The sequence below is a fragment of the Ascaphus truei genome, chromosome 1, assembly GCF_040206685.1.
Source record: "Ascaphus truei isolate aAscTru1 chromosome 1, aAscTru1.hap1, whole genome shotgun sequence".
Lineage (NCBI taxonomy): Eukaryota > Metazoa > Chordata > Amphibia > Anura > Ascaphidae > Ascaphus > Ascaphus truei.
The window spans coordinates 131,027,518-131,053,408 of NC_134483.1; the positions used below are offsets into that span (position 1 = coordinate 131,027,518).

At 42.6% G+C, this 25,891-nt stretch overlaps 1 protein-coding gene and 1 long non-coding RNA gene across 4 annotated transcripts in view; one reads left to right on the top strand and one right to left on the bottom strand.

Moving 5' to 3' along the window:
• The window catches only part of BNC2 (basonuclin zinc finger protein 2), a 556,774-nt gene that overhangs the window by 454,952 nt on the left and 75,931 nt on the right, over window positions 1-25,891 (bottom strand). The window lies entirely within an intron of this gene.
• LOC142492041 (uncharacterized) lies at window positions 7,434-21,479 on the top strand. Its single transcript, XR_012800690.1, has 3 exons — window positions 7,434-7,928; window positions 16,416-16,700; window positions 19,931-21,479. It is a non-coding gene; the product is annotated as an uncharacterized LOC142492041 (long non-coding RNA).

Genomic DNA, 25,891 nt, shown 5'->3' on the forward strand with positions numbered 1-25,891 from the left:
ACCAAACAGCTCATCCAATTGATTAAGTGGTAAATAAAGATGTCTTCCTGGCTCTGGAAAGTGTCTCATAGCAGAGCAGCTTTTAGTAAATATAGGCCTTTATGTCACAGGAAGCAGAAACTGCTACCAATTAGGGCATGCTAAAAAGTTCGGTCAAAATTGACAAAGTGAAATGTAACATATTCGATCAAACTTAGGACAAAAAAACTTAGGACTGAAATATGGATTTTGCTGGAGGAAATTAGAGAAAGAGAAATTAATATGACTTCATCAGGGGTAGATCCCATTAGGGGATGAACCTATCAGGGGATCACCCCTGATGAAGACATCTCTGACGAAACGCGTAAGGTGGTAGTGGGAGTAAAGTGCTTTGCAGATTTTACTGAGCAGACGCTGAGATGCTCTGGAACGGACATTTTAACATCTGAGCACAGTAGCAGCAAAGGATCCATGCCGCAGGTCCTAACAAGTACCAAGTAAGAGCCGGAGGGAGCAGTGGAGGAGTGCCTGTAGCCGGGGGAGTCGAATTTGGAGATGATACTGCGTGCAGGCTCCACATCCGGTTGTGGAGAGAGTGAGGCATCTGATTACAGCAAAAGCCTTGTGGATCCGACTGCAGTGCTGGTGTTTGAGATATTTCTCATAAATGCTCAAGTTCTAGCTGTGTTTGTGAGTGTGCATTTTATTTTGTGTCCAGTCCCATAAAATTGTTGAAACTTTAATGCACTAGGAGTGCGCATGTTTCTTCTTGTTTTGTCTACTGATATAATATATATATATATATATATATATATATATATATATATATATATATCTATATATATATCTTACTATCTTACTATATATTTCTGAAAGCATTGTATGTATGTATGTTTCCCTGGTGTGTTCCCTGTCCCTAGCGGCAATCTCATTGGTCCCTTGGCCCGCCCGCCCCCGCACACCTCTCATTGGCCTCAATCACTCACACCACTGCTTCAGGCCCCCTTGCAGCTCACCTTCCCCCCTCCCGGTGGCCGTCACTCTCCCCCGTCACCCGGACCGTAGCTCACCTTCCCCCCCCCGGACAGGCCCCACACCTTCCCCCCTCCCGGTGGCCGTCACTCTCCCCCGTCACACGTACAGGCCCTGCACCTTCCCTGCTGCACGTTTCCTGGCGGCTCGCGCTCACAGGTGCAGAGAGGGGGCGCGTACGCAGCGCTCCCCAGACGGGAGGAGGGAGGGCAGAGAAGGGCCAGGGGCGCGACAATCGGAGGAGCGCGGGAGAGAGGAGCGGTGCTGTGAGTCCTGGCAGAGGTGAGGGGGCTTTGTGTGTGCGTGGGGAGAGGGGGGGACAGTGTGTGTGGGGGGGGAGGGACAGTGTGTGTGTGGGGGAGGGGGGGACAGTGTGTGTGTGGGGGAGGGGGGCAGTGTGTGTGTGGGGGAGGGGGGGACAGTGTGTGTGTGTGTGTGTGTGAGGGGGGGGACAGTGTGTGGGGGAGGGGGGACAGTGTGTGTGTGTGGGGGGGGGGGACAGTGTGACTCCCGGGCAACGCCGGGTCTCTCAGCTAGTACAGTATATATATATATATATATATATATATATATATATATATATTATATATATATATATTGCTTAGTTAAGTTACGGTGGGTAAAAAAAGCGACAAAAACCCTCCACAGTAAAGCATATAGCAAATGGAAATATTCCTGTATGCTCATTTGCATGTCTTAGATGGGTCTGCAACCCTGCCTTTCACCATTATCACCCAGCACACAGTGCTTCCACGGCAGCAAGGGATTCTGGGAAATGACATGCAAATAAGCACACACTGCATATCCATTTATATTCCATATATATATATATATATATATATATAGCAACTGTAAATATTACTGTATGTTCATTTGCATGTCTTAGACAGGTCTGCAACCCTGTCTTTCCCCATTGTCACCCAGCATACAGCGCTTCCACTGCAGCAAGGGATTCTGGGAAATGACATGCAAATGAGCACTCAGTGCCACCTTTTGTCTCAAGCTCGTATTACACAAGCCAATCCTCAAGCCACTGCATGCCGTTTTAAACACAGCTTTTAAACAGAGGCTGGGATACTCACATACATGTTTCAACCTTGATGGGTATCATCAGTGTGAGGCTGGTCTTAATGGCTTGCAGGTTTGAGACTAGACTAGGTCCACTGTCATTAAGGTTATGGTGGGTAAAAAAAGTGACAAAAACCCTCCACAGTAAAGCATAAAGCAACTGTAAATATTACTGTATGTTCATTTGCATGTCTTAGACAGGTCTGCAACCCTGTCTTTCCCCATTGTCACCCAGCATACATATATATATATACACACACACACACACACATATATATACACACGGGTTTATTTTCTAAAAGGGGTTTTAACCGCATAAGTTTTTACAATATCCAAAACCGCAACCAAAACACTATTGGAAGTGTCCACCCTTACGTCTTCCAATGCAGGGGGATCTCTTTCTTTCCTCTGGCTGTTAAATCCTGATATTTCTCCTCTCAGCAGTTGCAGTGCTCCCTGAGGTGTCACTATACTTTGTACTGGCCAGCAAAATCCACCAGTCTCCTCACTCCATGGATCTGTCAGGCCCTTGCAGAGTGTTCTGCAGCAGCCTCACCATATCAAAACAAACTGCCACCCCAGTCCCCTCAGCAATCCCTTTCCAACTGTCACCAACTGTCATTCCACTGGCTAAGCGCTGTCACATTGTCCAGTGAAATGTGATTCTTAAAGGGGCCATGTCCTGTGCTGATAGCAGATTTACAAACGAATAAAAATACCACTTGTGAGCACATTCATGTATCCAAAAGGTCTGCAACGCTGTATTTCCCCATTATCTCTTAGTATACAGTGCATCCACTGCAGCCAGGAATTCTGGGTAATGACATGCAGATGAGCACACAGTAAAAAAAAAAAAAAACAACATATTTTGAGCAAGTTTGCACTCATCTCTACACAGTTGTACAGGGTTACACACACTAGTGGCTTTATTAAAATCACTTTGTATCACATCCTTTTAAAAGACAATCCATTAAGAACATTACCAGGGAAACTGCCCCAGGCTTAATGCGGAGGGCTCATTCCTGCCTCTTAAAACACACTCGATAGACACACACATGCTGCTCAAGTTCAAATCTCGAAAAGAAATGTCACATACTATGAAAAATCACATGCTTCAAGTTAATTAAACTATAAAACATAAGTTGCACATATGTAAAAACACAAGAGCAGTCGCAGGATCGGTGCTTAATGATGTGATTCTAATATCTGTCACTGCACTCCACTAACACATTAAAAAACATGTTGGATATTTCAGAGCTCTCTACACCGACCTAGTTCATAAAACTGAACAGACAGAAACCTTGATATAAATCTGAAAATCCCTAATGTTAGGGTTTCCCTTTCCTGTCTCTCTCTTTTTTTGCCTTTGGGAACATGGCAAAAATCATCGCATTTCAGAGGTCGTTATATTGAAAAAGTAGAGATGAAAACGGAGCACAACCGCATAGCGAAAAAAGTAATCTCGAGGTGACCCCAAAAAGAAAAGTATTTATTAAAGTCTCATGGACAAAAAGATCAAATGCGCACCACCTACGCGTTTCACGCTAAAAAGCGGTCAAACCGCCTGGGTGGTGCGCATTTTATCTTGTTGTCCATGAGACTTTAATAAATACTTTTCTTGTCGGGGTCACCTCGTGATTCCTTTTTTCGCTATGCGGTTGTGCTCCGTTTTCATCTCTATTTTCTGGTCTCTTGTCACTTCGGATTAGGACACTTGAGACCAGCTTGGATTCATGAAGGATGGAAGGCTTAAGCAAGATAAAAGGTGCTGGGTCCGTGCACTTTACTTTGTATTGTCCTGCACTATGCCATCTTCTGAATTGCTATAGGAATGCCATGTTTATTTATTTATTTATAAAATGTTTTACCAGGAAGTAATACATTGAGAGTTACCTCTCGTTTTCATGTATGTCCTGGGCATAGAGTTAAGACAAATTATACATGGTTACAAATACTGTTATATAAATGAACAGGGTATACATTATATACAAGACATTGCATGCACAGTTAAAGAAAATATATATTATAGGCGAATGTAACAGTTACAGACCAGATTAAAATGTGAGACAGCCTTACTGTAGTTTTGAAAGAACTTAATTGTGTTTGTGAGTACTGCGGTGGTCTCACTAGGCTAACATTTCCTAAACCCGTGTTAACACGCATAAATCAAATTATACAAGCCTAATAACTAATCAGTAAGCCGTCCGGACTACACATATAAGCTCCAATATTGCATTATTTGCATATGCATATTCCACAGCTGAGCACAATTTGACTATGGACTTCTATTCAAAAAGTAGCAATTTATTGATAAAATGTTCCGGTCCAGTCTTGGACCATTGTCAAGATGTCTCTTTTCTTTGCGGCCAGGTATGTTGTACTGTGTGTGTGCTTTATGACAAAAAATAATAATCAAAGATGCAGTTTACAGAGCCCCACTTAACATGCAGTTTATAGAGCCCCGCTTAACATGCAGTTTATAGAGCCCCGCTTAACATGCAGTTTACAGAGCCCCGCTTAACATGCAGTTTATAGAGCCCCGCTTAACATGCAGTTTATAGAGCCCCGCTTAACATGCAGTTTATAGAGCCCCGCTTAACATGCAGTTTATAGAGCCCCGCTTAACATGCAGTTTATAGAGCCCCGCTTAACATGCAGTTTATAGAGCCCCGCTTAACATGCAGTTTACAGAGCCCCGCTTAACATGCAGTTTACAGAGCCCCGCTTAACATGCAGTTTACAGAGCCCCGCTTAATATGCAGTTTACAGAGCCCCGCTTAACATGCAGTTTACAGAGCCCCGCTTAACATGCAGTTTAGAGCCCCGCTTAACATGCAGTTTAGAGCCCCGCTTAACATGCAGTTTATAGAGCATCACTTAACATGCAGTTTATAGAGCCCCGCTTAACATGCAGTTTACAGAGCCCCGCTTAACATGCAGTTTAGAGCCCCGCTTAACATGCAGTTTATAGAGCCCCGCTTAACATGCAGTTTACAGAGCCCCGCTTAACATGCAGTTTACAGAGCCCCGCTTAACATGCAGTTTAGAGCCCCGCTTAACATGCAGTTTAGAGCCCCGCTTAACATGCAGTTTACAGAGCCCCGCTTAACATGCAGTTTACAGAGCCCCGCTTAACATGCAGTTTACAGAGCCCCGCTTAACATGCAGTTTAGAGCCCCGCTTAACATGCAGTTTAGAGCCCCGCTTAACATGCCGTTTATAGAGCATCACTTAACATGCAGTTTACAGAGCCCCGCTTAACATGCAGTTTATAGAGCCCCGCTTAACATGCAGTTTATAGAGCCCCGCTTAACATGCAGTTTATAGAGCCCCGCTTAACATGCAGTTTATAGAGCCCCGCTTAACATGCAGTTTATAGAGCCCCGCTTAACATGCAGTTTACAGAGCCCCGCTTAACATGCAGTTTACAGAGCCCCGCTTAACATGCAGTTTAGAGCCCCGCTTAACATGCAGTTTAGAGCCCCGCTTAACATGCAGTTTAGAGCCCCGCTTAACATGCAGTTTAGAGCCCCGCTTAACATGCAGTTTACAGAGCCCCGCTTAACATGCAGTTTACAGAGCCACGCTTAACATGCAGTATAGAGCCCCGCTTAACCTGCAGTTTACAGAGCCCCACTTAACATGTAGTTTACAGAGCCCCGCTTAACATGCAGTTTACAGAGCCACGCTTAACATGCAGTATAGAGCCCCGCTTAACCTGCAGTTTACAGAGCCCCACTTAACATGCAGTTTACAGAGCCACGCTTAACATGCAGTTTATGTTCTACTGTGATTAACCTTGAAAACATATGGAGAGGTTTATAGAATTGTCCAAGAAGTGCAGAAAAACAGCATAAGATTTGTCAATCCCTTTAAAGGTGCACGATTTCTTTCCTCAATAAAGGTGGTGCGCTGAGCTTTTGAGCATTGCCCAGTGATCTCAGTGCCTTAAAAAGCAAGTACTGTAGTGGTACTATGCCAGATTTAAAAAAGAACTATATTTATTAAATATCAAAATAACACTGTAGACTGTAGTTTACACAGATTCAAGCAAGATTTATGCTGCAAAATAGGAAAGGGTGAAGCTTTTCTTAAAAAAATAAATATATATATATATATATATATATTTTTTTTTTCTTTGAAAAGAAAATGCATATTGAAAATGCTAAAAAAAAATGTTAATAAACCAGTGTAAAATAACAAAAAAGTTGTGGGCTTCCTTATTACCGCTTAGTACAATCATAGTTTTGCTAAATCATTACTGTTTAAATAATAATAGAGAGAGTGGCTCAGTGAGTAAAAGACACTGACTGGCACTGAGAGTTTGAAGCAGGGGAGCCTGGTTCAATTTCCGGTGTCAGCTCCTTGTGACTTTGGGCAAGTCACTTTATCTCCCTGTGCCTCAGGCACCAAAAATATAGATTGTAAGCTCCACGGGGCAGGGACCTGTGTCTGCAAAATGTATCTGTAAAGCACTACATAAAAACTATCAGCGCTGTACAAAAACATGCTATTATTAATAATAATAGTTTTTTTTCCTTGTATAGTGCTGACAGTGTATGTAGGCCTGTACATAGAATGTGTGCAGGAACAAGCCCCCTGCCTAGATGAGTTTTCAATCTATTTTCTTTGGGTGACTGAGAAATAGGAAGATAAGGTGACTTACCTAAGGTCACATGTGAGCTGATGCCAGAAATTGAACCAGGTTTTCAGAGTCACTGCCTTTACTCACTGAGTCACTCCAGTACTGTCAAAACCAATGGGATTCTTTTTGATAACGCAGGACTAATATTTGTGCTCCAGATTTGCAGATTGGAGATACTGATCAATAGACTCTATGATGTGTTAAAAAAGCAACATATTTATAAAAGAAAGAATTGCAGACAAAGCAAAGGGATTTCTTCTTGAAAAAATCTGGTGCAGTGTTTTGCCACGTCTTGACGTTAGGGTACAGGGCTTTTATGCTAATGCCATTTTGCTTGATAAGCCTGATATTTTCACTGTCTCGTTGGTCTGTCAAAGAAACGACAGAACCATGAGAGTTGTAACTATTTAATGGGGCAGTGTCTCCTATGACCAAAATCAACTTTTAGCAGCAGTGTTTTTAGTGAGTAAAATGTTAGTGCCAGGAATACTTTTCTTATTTAATGTCTAACCAGTAAATAAAAATACCACTTGTGAGCACATTCCCATGTCTCAGAAAGGACTGCAACGCTGCCTTTCCCCATTATCGCTTAGCATGCAATGCTTCCACTGCAGCCAGGGATTCTGGGTAATGGCATGCAAATGAGCACACTCATGTTGCACTAGAATCCAGAGGTTAACTTGTCAAATCCCTATTATTTTTCGGAATAGGAATATCATCACGGAAGCAGCTAGAGGTATCCCGGGAGGTGACAAAGATAGCGCTACTAGTGTGCACTCACACTAGCCCGTGTGAGTAACATTGACTATATATCTTTTCATTCCATTCCCCCTCACTCTCATAGACTGTCTAAACTCTATATATGAGTTTAAGACCTCAAGGCTGCCAATTTGGAGTGAGGAAAATATATCTCCTACAGGATTACACTTACACTGGCCCGTGTGAGTGTTTGCAGTTCATTCTGCTTTAATTATTCCACATCCCCTCACTGATCACTAACCAGAAGCATTCTCCCATCTCCGCATTTGCCATGATCTAATTCTGTTCCTTTACTCCGAGGGGATCACTGCGACTCTAAGCGAGAATAGACCACGGCAGGCGCAGGAAAGAAATCGTGAGAACCAGGGAAGGAAGATTGCTGCATCAGCAGGACAAAGAAAGAACAAAAGATACCTTGATGCAAGTTACACTTGCACAGGGCCGTGTAAGTGTTATTTATTTAACTTTAGATACACCATCCCCCCTATACCATAGCTAAAACAGCTTGAATATTGACATATCTGCACTCAATATTTGATTGAGAATACTGATACCCTCCACCATCCCCTAACCTGTGCTCCCCCTTCTTTTTCCGTTTCTACATAAAATGACGAGCCTGCATATACCTAAACAGCTCAGTTTGGGGGAGGCCATACTTTCTCATCAACTCTTCAAACGACATTAACTTGTCCTTTTCTATCAAACCTCCCACCTCCAGAATCCCTCTTTGACTCCAAATTTCAAAACTCTCAGGTTACCAAACAGGGGTGCGAGCCTAGATGGAGTCGGCATAACCCTATATTTCTTTTTGGCCATCTGCCAAAGTTTCAAAGTGGACCTGATTACTGCCGGCTCCAATTATCTCCCAGAACCTGTCCCAGATTCCGCCCATAATAAAGAGGGCAGCCCAATCGGGTATTTGAGCGAGCTTTCCAAATTCACCCAGGCATACACACACCCCTCTCGGGGAATGTCAATACACCATTTGTTTCATACAGTATTTGAAGCTATATAGTATTTAAAAATATTTGGGATTGCCAGATCACCTCCTTCCTTAGCAGTTAACATAATTGATCTGGCTATTCTCGGTTGTTTATGCTTCCAAATAAATTGCATAATTCGTTTTTGAATTTCTTTTATAATTGTAAATGGGATAGATATTGGTAATGTCTGTACATAACACAAAAGTCTAGGGAGGATATTCATCTTTACCGCCGTAATACTCCTTAGCCAGGAGATACAGTGAGTTCCAAATTTGCAAATCTTTTTTTATCTTTCAAAAAAAGATCAGGATAATTATATTTATATAATGAGTTGCAGTCCCCAGTGAGATATATCCCCAAATATTTCAGGGGAGTCTTTTTCCATTTATAATCAAAATGCCATGTAGGACATCTCCTTTTCTAAAGTAAAGCTTCCGACTTTCCCATATTAACTTTATACCCAGACAATTCACCAAATCTCTGAAGGGAAGATTGTAAATTCGGGAGGGATGTCAATGGGTTAATTATAGTAAAAAATAATATCATCTGCGAATAGTGACAATTTATAGTACTTATCTTTTATTTTGATCCCTCGTATATTTTGGGAGGCTCTTATGGTGGCCACAAGAAGCTCAATTATTACAGCAAAAAGAAGAGGAGAGAGGGGACACCCCTGTCTCGTACCATTCTTAATTGTTATCAAATCCCCCCCCCCCCTGGAATCTTCAAAGTGGCTGTCGGCGACAGATAGAGGGTCCATACTCCGCGTAGAAAAACCCTGGAGAATCTGAATGCCTCTAGTGTTTTATCCAGAAAGTCCCACCTTATCCTATCGAATGCCTTCTCCGCATCCAAAGTCAGCAACACCACTTTAAATGTAGACTTACTGTATGTATCTGGTCAGTAACATTAATCATTTTCCTTGTATTATCTTACACCTGGCGTTCACACAAAACCCACTTGATCGTAATGTATTAGTCTAGGAAGAAATGGATTCAACCTATTTGCCAAAATTTTACTATAGATTTTCAGATCCATATTAAGAAGTGAGATTGGCCTGTAGCTACCACAACATAGAGGATCCTTACCCTCCTTAGGAATCACCACTATATTAGCCTTCGTCATTTGTGGGGGGATTTGTTTTCCGCTGAGGAAATCATTAAATAAATCCAACAGAGAAGGCCCTAGAATTCCTATAAAATTTGTATAATACAAATTTGAAAACCATCTGGGCCAGGGGCCTTTGAGGGCTTCAAAGAACTAACCACGCTCCCAAGCTCGATCTGAGATATTTTTGCATTTAAAATGTTATGATCCTCCTCTGTCAATTTTGGGAGATTGCAATCTCTCAAATAATTCTCGATATGGATCGAACCAGGGATTTTTAAATTCGGGGTTAAATTATCTAGATCATAAAGATCCGCATAAAATTTAGCAAATTCCTCAGCAATCTTTGAGGGATTGTATGTAACTTGCACTCGTTTTATCCTAATTGCAGGGACCGAAGCTCTCGCCCCGATCCCTCTGAGTTTGTTTGCCAGTAAACGATCTGCCTTATCTCCCTTATCATAATATGTCTGCTTGGTCCATTTAAGGGCCTTCTCTACATCCTCCAACTGCAATATCTTAAGCTCCTCCCTTGCCTGTTCTCCAAATCTGGAACTTGGAGAACAAAACAAAAAAAAAATTAACTTGGAAAATAAGATGAATGTAACCAGCCACTCATCCCGGTTTTGCGGCCAGTCCCTACATGGATTGGCCTGGCGGGCATATGGCCCCACTGGGGTCACCCTAACATCAGGCTTGTTAGACTCTTTACTCACCCCCACATACCGCCACTTCTAAGTCTCTTCTATTCTCAGAGGGTCCACTCTGCTCCATAGAGTTAATTTTAGTGCCCAGAAAATAGACAAATTATCTCGATGGCCGGACCTATAAATCAAAGAGAAGGAGACAGAGAGAAACAAGACAACAAAAAAAACAACTCCAACTTGGGCTTCTTGGAGGACCCTGGATTGTAGGCTCATCAGTCAGGTAAACCCTTGTGGGCTCCGATGGTCCCTTCAAGGGCTTGGTGACCAGCAAATACAAATCCCCCATGGAACATCTCAGGTGTTCGGTCGGTCTTGCTTATTCGCACCTCAGGTGCAGGATGCAGGACTCAGCAGTTCCCTAAGCTGACCGATCATCCGAGCTATTTTTCTTGGATTGGCCTTGTTGATCCGTTCTGCTCCTGGGTTCCAAACCCAGCACAGAGAGAAAAGCTGAAGACTCCTCCGGATAACGAAGCGAGACCTGCCGTCCTCCCTGGTTGACAATAAGGCGGAATGGAAAGGCCAACTAATAGCGAATTCTTAATTCTCTTCTCCTGTTTATAGTCATCCTTGACAAACCCTGGAAGATCTGGATGGGGGAGTTTTCAAAGTAGAAGGAGCCCCTGTTTCTGCTTCCCTTTATTATCTTGTCTTTAGTTGCGTATTGATGAAGCTATAGCACCACATCCCTGCTTCTTTTAGGGACGTCAAATCTTGGACCCAGCGCTCGGTGAGCTCTGTCAATTAACAGTTCGTTGTCTACTAGTTGGGGGTCAATTGAAACAGCCTTTTAAGATAAGGCTGCAGTGCCTCCACAGTCACTGACTCTGGGATGTGGTGGATTCGCAAATTTTGTCTGCGCTCCCTATTTTCTAAGTCATCCAGATTATCTCTCATGGATCTTACCTCCTCGTTAAGCCTCAAGACTTCATCGTCTGTATTCACTTGGGGTCCACTTTAGATTCCAGATCCTTAGTTCTTTTAGACAGGGCAGATATTTCAGTTTTCAATTCCTGCACTGCTTTATCCAAAGCAGACTGGAACATAGACTGCATGTCTTGAAACATTTCCTTTAAATCCTGCCTTGTTATTGTTACAGCTCTGTCCTCTTCACCCTGCTCCTTCTCAGGGCTCAGCGACGCGTACTCCCATCCGCCCACCGCGCCGCCATCTTGCTTTTTCTCCACTGGGGTCGCGGGCTGTTTGTGTCCAAAATGGGACAAATCCGGGGCGCTCACCTTCTTATCTTTACGCAGAGGCATGTCGGGTGGTTCCCCCATCCTCTGCCTCTAATACGGTGGCTTTTCTTGGTGCTGATCTTAGGCTCTAGTGAATTATATGCAGCGGCTTGCACGGAGCTCTTCAGCAGACGTGCATGCGCTGTGACATCACGCGTGCGCCCTGACATTTTTGTTTTTAATAATAATAAAAGTTAAAAAAGCCTTGTGAGTCTTGTGGGGGAATAAATATGCATTTAGCTAGGATAACAGATTAAAAAAAACACACACAAAAAAAAACATGCTGAATCAAGCAGACTTTTTTTTGCTAGATGTTTCATTTGGTTAGTGTGGTATTTGAGCAGCGGTATGCTCGCTACATGTAATATGTTCCCATCCATATCACTCATCACAGTAGTGATGACAGAGAGCCCTGCAGGCATCTCAGATCCCGCTGTCACATTGAGTCGCTGCAGAGCAGGACTCATGCCATTCCTGTTATGACAAGACTCGGCTTCTTTAGAGACACCACACCTCCCCTGCGCACGCACTACAGCGGCATGAACATGCAGGGTGGGTGATGCCAACGGAAAGCTTTTATCTTGTTACGTGTGCGTTTCTAGCCCCTCCGGCTTTTTTTTAGTTGTTCCTACCCAATCTGGCACTTTAAAATAACTGGAAATCCGTGTCCTCCCCGCATCAATAGTACAATGTGCGAGGAGCCCTAAAAAGGGGCTTTAACCCTTTCAGAGTCAGAGGCCCCTCCGGCACTCGTGATCACGTGACCGCTGCGATGGCTTTGCCACTGATGACGGAAGGAGAGGCGGCACCCCCCGTCCACCTGCCATCACTGCAGAACGTGATCCCCCCTCAGAGAACAGGCATTTTTGTGGGGACGTAGCTACTAAGTGATGGGGATCCCAGGGTGCCAGAACCCATGATGCAATAGCAACATCCTAGGACACTCAAAGGGTTAAAGTACATTCCCCCTCCCCCAGAAGCCAAATGAGTTTAACTCATATAATGCTCGTGTCTTGCCCCCCTGAGCATGTCCATATACAAAATATTAGTGTTAAAAATCCCACATTTCTCCATCTCTAGTGTCTGTGGGCAAGAAGAGATCTCCTAAAATAAGTTAAACGTTCAAGTGGACGTATATTTGTGCTGGACAAAATTAGATCGGTTGCTGGTTGTGAAATCTTAGGTTACTGTGCAGAGCTTTTAAAACCTCACAGGTCTCTTCTTCATGCGTACTCTCAGATTCTTACAGTTTACAGTATACTTGAACAATAGTGTAATTGTGACAGCTCTGTACCCCACCTGTGAAGAACTCTCATATAAGTCCCCTAAAAAGTATCACAGACTACAATGAATGTATGAAATGCTTCTAAATAGACAGCTAAAAGAACGTGTGCATTTCGCTTGGATCTGGGCCAAAGGAATGAACATCTGACACATATTGTACTGTTCATTAGAGATGTTTATATCACATGAGGCTTCAGAGGAGATGCTCAGAACATGGAAAAAATGAAGGCGTCCGCTGCAACAGTTATATGTCCTATTATAATGTGTGCACCTGATTACTCCTCCCTAACTCCTCTTATAATCACCCTCCCCCCTTCAAATCCCAAGATGCCGCACATTGGACTAAAGAGGTGAAAGTGCTTTGCAAGAATTTCTAATTTTCTGGTCTTGCCAAAAAAAGGGTGTATTTTAAAGCTGCAGACCAAGCAATATCCTACATGTGTTTGTTTGTTTTTTAATAAATAAATCAGTTCTGTACTATGAGAAAATACTAGTAGCATTTTTTTTAAAACAAATCTGAATTACATTTTTAATGTATTATAATGTAACAATCATCTTTGCTTCCATAGCAACCATTTACAAAGTCACATCCCCTTCCTCTTCTGGCACACCCCTTTTTGAGCCCCAACCTCTCTCTAGCTATGCGCCAATTGTATCTAGTGGCTGCCTGGTCACATGATCTTCCCCACAGAACTTTGTCTTTGGTCCTCTTCTGCTGCACTGGCCACCCATTTAGTGACCCCCGAGCCGAATTTTCACTGATCGATCACAGGAGAACGGAACGATCGCAACTTAGCTAATTACTTATCATTCTGTGGATTGTATTGAGGAAACATACAGAACACCTACAAGCTCAAATTGAACCCCCAAAATACCCACAACATATATATAAGCATATAAGTTTCACAGAGGAGTGCTACTGAGCATGGCAATTTATATTTAAAACCAGAGACATAACATAAAACACAGACAAAGCTCAGTGCACATCCAGAAAAACTTATATACGGTACAGTGCCTAAATATACATGTATAAATAACTAATAAATAAAATGGTCTTTTAGTTTAACATTTTGGCCAAATTGTTGTAAGCCCTTGAGCCAAACTTCACGGCAGACCACGTTCAAGGGTCCCTACACTAATATAAATTCTTAATAACCTGTGCATTGCCAGGAAGAATGATTTATAATAAATCTGTCAATATGAGTTGCAAAAGTTCTAAGTCTGATTGAAGCTTTTATTAACCTGTACATTACCAGGAAAAGCACTCTGTAATAGATTTGTCACAATCACACTGCATGCAGGCAAGTTCCCCTGATAGTTGGAGATGCCATGGAGTGAGCTTTTAACCATTTAAATGTGGGAGGGAGTGAGCTTCAATTGGATAGGAGGTTGCCACCCTCCAAAACAGCCAAGACTAGCTGCACAAGAATTATAAAACATACAGAACACCTACAAGACAAATCTATTACAGAGTGCTTTTCCTGGTAATGTACAGGTTAATAAAAGCTTCAATCAGACTTAGAACTTTTGCAACTCATATTGACAGATTTATTATAAATCATTCTTCCTGGCAATGCACAGGTTATTAAGAATTTATATTAGTGTAGGGACCCTTGAACGTGGTCTGCCGTGAAGTTTGGCTCAAGGGCTTACAACAATTTGGCCAAAATGTTAAACTAAAAGACCATTTTATTTATTAGTTATTTATACATGTATATTTAGGCACTGTACCGTATATAAGTTTTTCTGGATGTGCACTGAGCTTTGTCTGTGTTTTATGTTATGTCTCTGGTTTTAGATTGTATTGAGGAACATATTAAAGGGGGAAAAAAAAACAACAAAAAAGGGGCACTGCTGCTTTAAATCCAGCAAATAACATTTGCTGCCATATCCGTATACACTAGTCCAAATGGATTGAGGTTGATCCAGTTGATCTTTCTTCAATGCTTTGAGAAGGAAAAAACAAATCAAAGGCTTGTGCAACAAGTCCTTTTGATTAGCAATGTGCAAACTTGTCGCTAAAGTTCACAAACCTGCTGAAATGTGCCGTCTTTTTTTGTTTTCCTAAAAAAATTCCCAGAAATGGAAGCTTTGCAAAAAATAAATATTTGTCAAGCGTTAAAGAAAAGTCAATATGCCACATGGCCCCTTACTGTATATACTGACGTTTTGGGCTATTTTGGAAACATTTCTGGCAAACAGGGTGACCATCTGGCGATATTGGCAAACTTCTCCTAAACTTCTGCTGAATTTGGCGATAATTTGATTAATGCAAATTTTCCCAAAAGCGCTACGTTTGAATGAAAGAATTTGACAAATCTCGCAGAGCTAATTTTTTTTTTTTTTTAATTTTGCACATTTCTACTCCTGAGTTGAAGCCACGTGGCCTGAAACACAGAAAGTGGTTTATCAAAGTCTTCCGGCGACAGAAATATTGCTGGGGACGAAATTGGTAAAATCATTGGGATCATTTTCCTTGATAAATACAAAGGTGTTCGTTGCGCTGATTTTTTGCAGCCCAGTTGACGTTTGATAAATAGACCCCATAGTTTGACCACACTAAAGTTTGTGAAGTTGTCTTTAACTTTGACCTGCATTCTGTTCTTAGTATACAGTAGGTTTGATCTAGGGTTGCCAGATGGCTTCTCCAAAAATACTGAACACAATGGTGAAAGCTGCAACGCGCTCGAGATACACACAACCCTTTCACCTCTCTCCGCTCCATGCTGTTTCCTCCTCTCCTTGACCCCACCCCCAGGCTCCTGACACCCCCTCTTGATTGGCTGCATTACCCAGCAGCAGGCCTGTTCGGGGAAATTCCATCGTCCCCCAAGCCGGTCAGGTCACTACTGTATGTCCACAGAGGTAATACCGGACACATACATGTCCAGTATTACCTCTATTTTTTTTACTGGACAGTGTCCAAATACAGGACAGTCCAGTTCAATACCGGACACCTGGCAACCCTGTATCCTACATGTGTCATAGCAAGACATTCCCCGTCTTTTTCTCACAATCCTGCTCACGCGATTCCTGATCATTGTTTTTATATTGCCAGTCTAGCTCCTTGACTTCATGACATTGGATACAAGTCCCGGTTGTCCAATTTCCCGTTGTCCTTCTCCGTTAGACTAATGAGAACCAGAATGCCATTGGTTGGGTAAAAGAAAAACAGGACAGGACTAGATAATGAGAAATGTTATCATATCATTACATCATGGAAACATTAAAAGCAAAGTAAAAAAATAATAATAATAAAAAAAAGATCACAAATGACCTAAAAGGGAAACAATAATTAAAGAAGAAAAAATCCTTCCTTATTGTAGATCTTCCTATTTTTTATGCGTCTCACGTGAGGGAGGAAAAAAAACAATGCAGAAAACATTACCTTAGGGTTCCAAAGCTATTTCCAATCGGCAGTAAAATGGGTGATTGATTCAATACGTTTAGATGTCCTGAGGTATTTATTTTCTGTGTTATTGTTATTTTAGTGGGTTGCAATATCTCATGGCACTGATGGGGCGGGGGAGGGTTGCACAGCGCTATCATTTGCACCTCATTACTCTGAGGCCGCAGCTTTGAGAAAGTTGATATTCCCTTTTCATTTTTACAGATGCTTCTAGTTTACCAGTTCATGGCTGTGCTACGAGGAAGGACTTCCTGCCACTAAACTGTTTGCTGGCATGGGAGCTGAATTTCAAAAGCCCAGCAGAAAGCAAACCTTTGTGACATACCTTTGCCTTCTTTCGGAGGATGAAAAAAAAAACATACACACACCCTGAACTAACAGTCAACGCTTTGGCTCTTGACTCGTGTGGCCCAAGTGGCAGCTTCTCAGTAACATTTCCTCAGAGCCATGATGCATGCTCCTTGTTTTTGTTACTCTCTGACTATAAGGGTAGGTAATGTAGGTGTGTATACGGTGTATATTCTGAGAATGAAAAGTTGTCAAGCGTCAAAATCTCAGTTGGAGAAAATGTCAGCACTCTTTCTTAAGTGCAGTGCTGTGCACTAAAGTACCCTTTCTAAATTGTAGTGCAATGGAAAAGGATATCACAGGGAAGGTTGGAAGTAGACATTTTGCCAAAAAAGTGGCACAAAGCACATTTCAAGATTTCTCTCAACTGGGGTCATACAACTAACTCTAAAGTGACATGATATTAAAGGAGCAGTCCAAGCTGTTTTTTATTTTCTTATTTTTTTTACATGGGCTTGAAACAGGGAGGTAAGTATCTCTGGAAGCAGGGGGTCCACGGAGCTGAGATTAATGGGGTTCAGCTCTGGGGATCCCCTGCTTCCAGAAATACTTACCTTCGAAGGGGGTGCCGGGATCCCCTGCAAGTTCAAAGCTCCCACGTCACATGGGCCAATAGGATGCCGATCCAGGTGACTTCATGGCTTCTTATTGGCCCGCAGGGTGCGGGAGCTTTCAATAGCGGCCATTACATGATCTCTGGTAGCCGAGCCGGAGAGACAACCAGCACCCCCTACGGAGAGGTCTGTATCTCCGGAAGCAGGAGGTTCCTGGAGCTGAAATGAATGGGGTTCTCCTGATTTAATCCTATGTAAAAAAACGGCTACAATGAAATACAATTTAGACTTTATACCCCGCACAGTTTTTGTTACAGGATGGGAACCAGGGGGGTCCCCACCAACGAAGATAGCGCTGTTCAGCGCCAAGCACTTTCCCAAGAGACTATTGAAGTTACCGGAATCACTTCCCGGTTTCGCATTGGTCAGCCTAATGGCCCATGTGACGCAGAAGATTTAAACTACCATTTTGTTTCCCCTGGAGTGGACTCAAAATCCGGTGCTTTGACTGATAAGTATCTTGGGAGTCATGGGGATCCCCGGAGCTAAAGACAGCGCGCATGAGCTCTAGTGACCCCCCTGGTCCCAATCCTGTACAAAAGGAGGTAAAGAAACAATGAGTAGCCAAGGAGTGTGCTTTAACCTTAATCCCCTCTTAGTCTTCAAGCTGGTCTACTGACATAGGCAATTATTCAATACGCTGTGGCGCCTCTGACCTGTGCTGCACAAGATTGTAATCACATTAATTTGCATGGAGCTGAACGCTTCTGCAGCACAGGGAAGACGCTACACAGCAGCATATTGGATAGTGGCTATAGAGGGAGGAACGTAAAACGAATAACAATTTAATTGGGATGTAGGAACCAATACCAATAGCCCCTTACTTCCTTTGAGTTCCCGCTAAATGAAAACGTTTAAACTTCGACTATAAACATAATATACTAATAACTTATAACTGGCGGCTTTAGCGTAAAAGCACCAATCACCAAAAATGTAACCCATTCATTATGATTTTTTCTTTTTTTTTTTTTCTTTACTTTGGTCTTAAGCAGGACTTTAGTTGTAATGCTATGTTTACCACACCAAAAAAAGTGCTCATTTTGTCATTGAACAGAAAATACTTCATACAAAGGTGGGAAATGAAAGCAGACCTTTTCTAATGATTTTTACAGAGTTCAACAAAGATTAGAGCAGGTCTTTTGTTAATATAAAGTGCATTGGTAATGGTTAGTGCCTGGCAGCCAGAGGCCTCAACGCACTGCCAAGGGATTTACTGCTAGGCCATTAGGCACCAAAGGGTTAATGGCATTAGGCAAAGGGACACAACTTCTCTGCTGGAAGGGAATGCATTCCAAACTTCCCCGACCCACTCAAAGCCATAATCCCCTGCAGCTGGAACAAACTCACCAGCAGTGCACAGCTAATACATTTTTGAAGAGCTAGTCACTGGTCACAAACGTAAAGTGGACCAGGCAGCTCCCAGTCCAAAGCAACCATCTTCTATTGTAAACTCAGTCTGGCTCCACCGTTTACAGATGTGGCCTGCTTTTTCATGAGTGACCCTTGTATGCTTTTCCTCTAAGGCAGTGTTTTTCTTGGGGTTCCCAGGAAGTACTCTTGGGTTCCCCAGGCATCCCTAAAGGGTTCTCTGCAATTTGCAGGTCATTTGAAAATTGTAACCAAAAGAGAGACCATGCCGCTCAGCCTAATACTAATGACAATTACTGAATAGTAACAGGGTGCTATAGGAAAGACTAAAGCTTATTGACAAAGTGGGTCCAAAGAGAACCCGAAAAAGTTCCTATATCTAGCACTCACTGTGGCACAATAGTAGGTATACCTACTATTCTGCCACAGTGAGTGCTAGATATAGGAACTTTTTCGGGTTCTCTTTGGACCCACTTTGTCAATAAGCATTTGAAAATTGTACCAAATACAAAAGAATTTACAATGCATCTGATCTCAGACGCGCTATTAGAGAGGGTTGGGGTTCCTTACAATGCATCTGATCTCAGACGCACTATTAGAGTGGGTTGGGGTTCCTTACAATGTATGATCTCAGACGTGCTATTAGAGAGGGTTGGGGTTCTTTACAATGCATCTGATCTCAGACGCACTATTAGAGTGGGTTGGGGTTCCTTACAATGCATCTGATCTCAGACTCGCTATTAAAGGGTTGGGGTTCCTTACAATGCATCTGATCTCAGACGCGCTATTAGAGAGGTTTGGGGTTCCTTACAATGCATCTGATCTCAGACGCACTATTAGAGTGGGTTGGGGTTCCTTACAATGTATGATCTCAGACGTGCTATTAGAGAGGGTTGGGGTTCTTTACAATGCATCTGATCTCAGACGCACTATTAGAGTGGGTTGGGGTTCCTTACAATGTATGATCTCAGATGTGCTATTAGAGAGGGTTTGGGTTCCTTACAATGCATCAGATCTCAGATGCGCTATAAGAGAGGGTTGGGGTTCCTTCCAATGCATCTGATCTCAGACGCGCTGTTAGAGAGAGTTGGGGTTCCTTACAATGCATCTAATGTCAGACGGTATTAGAGAGGGTTGGGGTTTCTTACAATACATCTGTTCTCAGACGCGCTATTAGAGAGGGTTGGGGTCCCTTACAATGCATCTGATCACTGAAGGCACACTTAATAGAATAAGGCCCTACGTGTCTTGAAGATATTTAAAAAAAATTCAGCTGTTAGACAATAAAGACGAAAACAGAAACAATTCACATTGGCTATTTATATAAACAAGCACATTTATCAGCTGACTTGCTCCTGCCATTTTGTAACCCCTTGTTTATTTGGACAGAACATATGGTCGTCTACACCACACCATCCAGCCCTTGATGGTGTTGAGCTGGCTCTGTCTACTTCTGTTGTCATAATAAATACGATGAAGAAACAGAAAGTGCTGCAGCTCTTGCTGTCTGAAACACAGTTTGGAGAGCGATAACGTCCCACGCGCTACTCAGGATAAGCAAACCAAGGCATCTTCTGCTTATTTATTTCTGACTGTCTTCTATTCATCTTTGCCCAGCTAAAAAAGGTTTGATTATCAAAAAATCAATAAATGAAAACAAATGTGTGATCCAACAGACAGACAACAAGAGTGAAAGCAGTTTAAAAGTGACTCAGTCAGATTGGTTATTCATTTCATTGGGTTGTCGATACAAAGAGAAGTCTTTGCAAATGATTGTTTCTCCTTGTGTTTTTGTTGCTCTGTGCCCTTTTTATTTGTCACTTTTTGTATCTTCTAGTGTCATTGTCCCGTCAGTTTCTCTGAGCCCCCCTTTTAAATCTCCAGCCTGCCCGAGGGAAACAGTGCATTAGAGTCTAATTAGAGCACTGATTCCCAACCAGGGTTTTGGGACATCTTGGTATGTCCTGACCCTTGGACAAATGTCACAAGAATTGTCATTGAAAGAAAAAAGAGAAAATGGGTGAATAAGATGTGATTCATTAAAACAGAACACAAAAAAATATATATAAAAATACCACACAAAGAATAGTGTGTGAAGAGTAAGGGTGCCACGTGCAGTCCAAAAACCATCCAGACGTGGCAGCAATCACACCAGGTTCAGAATCACTACCTTACAGGCTTATATTTAACTGAGGACATAATGCAATCACAAATGAGTAATAAGAGTTATACAGGTTTTTACATCAATATTGCTGCAGAACTGGGAAACTACCCCAGTATTTCACAGTTAAGTTTGTGATCAAAACAACATAAGTTATAGTTATGGCAAATGTATACAAATACAGGCATACCCCGGTTTAAGGACACTCACTTTAAGTACACTCGCGAGTAAGTACATATCGCCCAATAGGCAAACGGCAGCTCACGCATGCGCCTGTCAGCACGTCCTGAACAGCAATACCGGCTCCCTACCTGTACCGAAGCTGTGCGCAAGTGGGGAGACTATAGAGCCTGTTACACATGCGTTATTTACATCAGTTATGCACGTATATGACGATTGCAGTACAGTACATGCATCGATAAGTGGGAAAAGGTAGTGCTTCACTTTAAGTACATTTTCACTTTACATACATGCTCCGGTCCCATTGCGTACGTTAATGCGGGGTATGCCTGTAGTTCTTTTTGGAGGGGCTGCTTAAGCAGGGAAAAGTTTAATAAAACAAGTTTTACATTTTCATTCTGATCACAAATGTCATTGTGACCTCATTGTCCCAGTCTGGAGATGTGATGCGTTACTCTTAAGACAGGGACTTCTTCTGTTTTATAGCAGAGCGCTGATCACTGCTACTTTGGAATAAATGCAGTGTTCGATAGGCACAGGATCCGAATTAGTTAATGATGGAAGCAGAATATATTGCATATACTGTAATACTACTGTGCATTTTCTGTTACACTTTTGGGACTAAACTCGAGAACTATTCAACATAGTCAAGGTTATAGGACAACGTCTCTCTCTCTCTCTCTCTCTCTCTCTCTCTCTCTCTCTCTCTCTCTCTCTCTCTCTATATATATATATATATATATAAAATATCTAAATCTATAAAATGATCACAAAATATTTGCACCTAGAAAGCTTAATTTATGACACACACTTTAAAAACAGAGTTTCCTGTGCCGCTTCTCCAGTTTGGGCATGAACAGAGTTTGTGTGTGGATGAGGGTTTGTTACATTTCAACCGTAACATTCAATAATGACTGTAATTTTACTGATATTAACAAAACAGGCTCTGCAAAAGCAACCACAACACCAGTTACAATGCTTAAATTTAATTAAGCTCAATTACCGCAATGTTACATCTGGATGGGGAGACAGCATCTTGTAAACAGCCTCTGCACTCACGCTGAGTCACTGCAGACCCATGGTAGGTTTCGTCTGGATGAAAACATGCAGGTATCCGTAATGTTACAGTATTACTTTTATATCTTTAAAAACATGAGTCTGTTCACAAATGGGGCGGTGGCAGCGTTACACTGATGCTGCATTGGACGGCCAGCACCGATAAAGTGAACACAAGCATTGCACTGGGCTGCTTCTCCCAGTTTTGTAAATGCAAGCATGGTTTTAAGATAAAAAAACATTGTTACTTAGGTCTTATGGATGCCCACCGCCTTTGGTTATTATGGTTACGTAGTATGACTACAGTATGTATTAGGAATGACACCGGATTCTGGAAGTCCTCCTTCCAAAATGGTGCAGCATACAGTGAAGGAAAGGATGATGGCGGTCACTGCATAATGGAACTCAGCCAGGAAAGGTTAAAATCAGCTTTATTTCACGATGCTGATTTATTTATCAGCTTTATTTCACGATGCTGATTTATTTATCAGCTTTATTTCACGATGCTGATTTTAACCTTTCCTGGCTCAGTTCCATTATGCAGTGACCGCCATCCTCCTTTCCTTCACTATATGTCACTACCTGGCTGGAGCACGCTGGCGATCTTGCTGCATAGGGAGCCGTGTATCCCTCCCAGCTTCTGGTGTACGCCCCCTGGACCGTGAGTAGCGTCGGAGCGCACAGCTTGCGGGGATCTGCCCAGGAACGCAGGGAGACGACATCATACACCTCGTGGAGTGCCCGTGGAGCGGTGACAGGTGTACAAGACGGACACAGTTTGCTGGGACCTGTCCAAGGAAGCAGTGAGACGACACCATACACTTCGTGGAGTGTTCATGGAGCGGGGACAGGTGCACAGGACGGGCGGTGAGGACATCGGGTCGGGTAAGGGCAGCAGGCTTTAGACTGCCGTGAGTTCATGAGGGAGGCATCTACGGTTGCTTCTCCTCTTGCCTCTATCTATTCCCTGCACACCAGCCCCCCACCCTGGTTTAGTCTGCAAATCACCCTCCTTATTGACTTTATTCATTCAGTGTGTTATCCTGCAGCAATATTGACTATTTTTCCTTATATAGAGGTTGCTTGCATACAAACAGTCCAATACACTCGTTAGAGCATAGGACACTTGGGGTCCATTCCTCATTTCTTTTCCAAAATGGTGCAGCATTTGCATCTCTTATGCTTCAGATGTGACCTTGATGCTGCAAAGCTGAAAACCCGCCATCCCTTCGGACACATTGAGGACCATGTAGGAGGAGGCGCAAATGGTGTTTGTGGCGCAAGTATTGCGCACGTAAATCTCTCTTTAAATTGCGCTTCTGTGTGCTTATATGCGATACAACAAAAGACAGCGGTGCCCAATGTGGTATACATTTTGTGGTATACAGTACATTTGCCACGCTCAGTAGCACTCCTTTTGACATAAATATATATATGATGTGATGGGTTTTGGCGTTTTAGCTTACTGGGAATGTATGTGCTTATATGCTAACCTGAAATTTCTCCATCTGCGCCGTGTCCATAACTAGCTGTTTCCTTCTTTTTCAGGTGTACAGAAATGGTCAGTGCTAGGTGCACAGAAATGGTCAGTGCTAGGTGCACAGAAATGGTCAGTGCTAGGTGTACAGAAATGGTCAGTGCTAGGTGTACAGAAATGGTCAGTGCTAGGTGTACAGAAATGGTCAGTGCTAGGTGTACAGAAATGGTCAGTGCTAGGTGTACAGAAATGGTCAGTGCTAGGTGCACAGAAATGGTCAGTGCTAGGTGTACAGAAATGGTCAGTGCTAGGTGTACAGAAATGGTCAGTGCTAGGTGTACAGAAATGGTCAGTGCTAGGTGTACAGAAATGGTCAGTGCTAGGTGCACAGAAATGGTCAGTGCTAGGTGTACAGAAATGGTCAGTGCTAGGTGTACAGAAATGGTCAGTGCTAGGTGTACAGAAATGGTCAGTGCTAGGTGTACAGAAATGGTCAGTGCTAGGTGTACAGAAATGGTCAGTGCTAGGTGCACAGAAATGGTCAGTGCTAGGTGTACAGAAATGGTCAGTGCTAGGTGTACAGAAATGGTCAGTGCTAGGTGTACAGAAATGGTCAGTGCTAGGTGTACAGGTGGTAATGTTATATACTTTAAAAAAATATTGCTGTGCGGCAAAAAAACACAAAAAGAGAACGTGCATCAAAACCATTCGCCAAGTTCATTTTGACGTAAACCATAAAAAGACAGTTCATAGCGTTAATGCAGAATGATGCTGCTATGTATCAACCAAACATGTATTTTACACAGCGTGCATGTTTCATTATATGGGTTAGGAAAATGTACGTTTCATGGTATGGCTATTATCAATAATATTACACTATAATCATTTATATTAACTAATAGTAGTTATAAGTTAAAAAAAAAAAGTACAGCATTTCATTTTAATTTAAATGATATCAATCAGGTGTTCAACATGCACGGTCATTCATTTCATACAACGAACTATGCGTCGTATGTGTGAAGCCTTCAGTCATACGACGCGTGTTATGAAGGTTTGTATTAGTACAATAATTGCCGAAACAAATCTAATCTGGGTATATACTACATTGCCCCAAAGAATTAAAAAAAAAAAAAGGTAATAAACGCCGATTTTATTAGGGGTTAGTAATGGGTTTACACCTGAAAACAGACTGCGGATCCCGAAGTTCAGTGACGTGGGCCAAGTTATAAATGTTTCGACATCAATATTTCTTCAAGACAGGGAAGTGCTTGAGTGCTTCACAGCCAAGTGTGTAATCAGGAAAGCAAAAGTGATTGTTCTTACCAGCTCCTACACTCGCGCTGAGCCGCCTGTATGAGGTTTCTTTCGGGTTGACATTTAACACATCTGCTTCCCAAAAAGAGCAGAGCTTACAGAGGAGCTTCATCATATGGGGTTTAAAAGTACACCACATAGTTTTCTGTTTGCTGCCTCTTTTTTTCTGTTATTGAAATGCAAAACCCTTAGGATGACCTTTTATCACAGGTCGGAGGAGGTGTGCTTAAACTGTAATTGATTGGGTACGTTAGATGTGGCTGTTGTTTTAATCAATGACCCCCTCCCTGTATTGGGGTTTCCCGTGGTAATAGATCAAACTCCGATGGCAAAGGTGGACAGAATCAAGGGAGATGCTAGTACAGTAAATCTTCACTGAAAAAGGTGTGGGTGCATTGAACAGCCTCCCAGCAAAGGTGGTGACTGAGGACAACCATAGTACAGGAATTCAATAATGTTTATGGATAGTTAGGTATAAGGGAAAAAAAAAACTGGCCACAAAAAGCTGGAGATCAAGCAAGGTCCCACGTTTCCCAATAAGTAAGTAAAACAGGCAGACTAGATTATTTTTTGTAGGATTGTGGGATTCTGCCTTGGATAACCCAGGCTGTGTTGAAAAATCTGTGTAATGTAGCAGTCGTGACGTGACAGTGGGCTCATTTGCATGTCATTACCCAGAATCCCTAGCTGTAGTGGTACAGATGCAGCAGCTGTTATTCGAACACTTCACGCGTTGTATACGGTGGAATACCCACGTCATGGCGCGTGATTTCTTCCAACCGTATCGCCATAAGACGCGCGTGCAGAAAATGGCATTTTAGTGTTCTGGTTTTTAAACACCGTGAAATTGACACAGTAGCACAGTAGCGCAGTACTGAACACATTACAATTCATTCATTTCATTGCACACAAAGAAACAGAATCCATGAAATTCAAACAAAGCAACCGCAATAAACACGGGTGCCTGGGGCGATTGGCCGCGTTAATGCCGCGTGGAATACAGCAGCGCACACGAAAACGGCGCCGTGATTTGTTAGAATAACGGCCGCTGCAGCTGTAGCACTGTTTGCTAAGAGATAAGGGGGAAAGACAGGGTTGCGGACATGTGACATGTGCTCACAAGTGGAATTTTTATTTTTCTCCCCTGTACACAGGGCCTTGG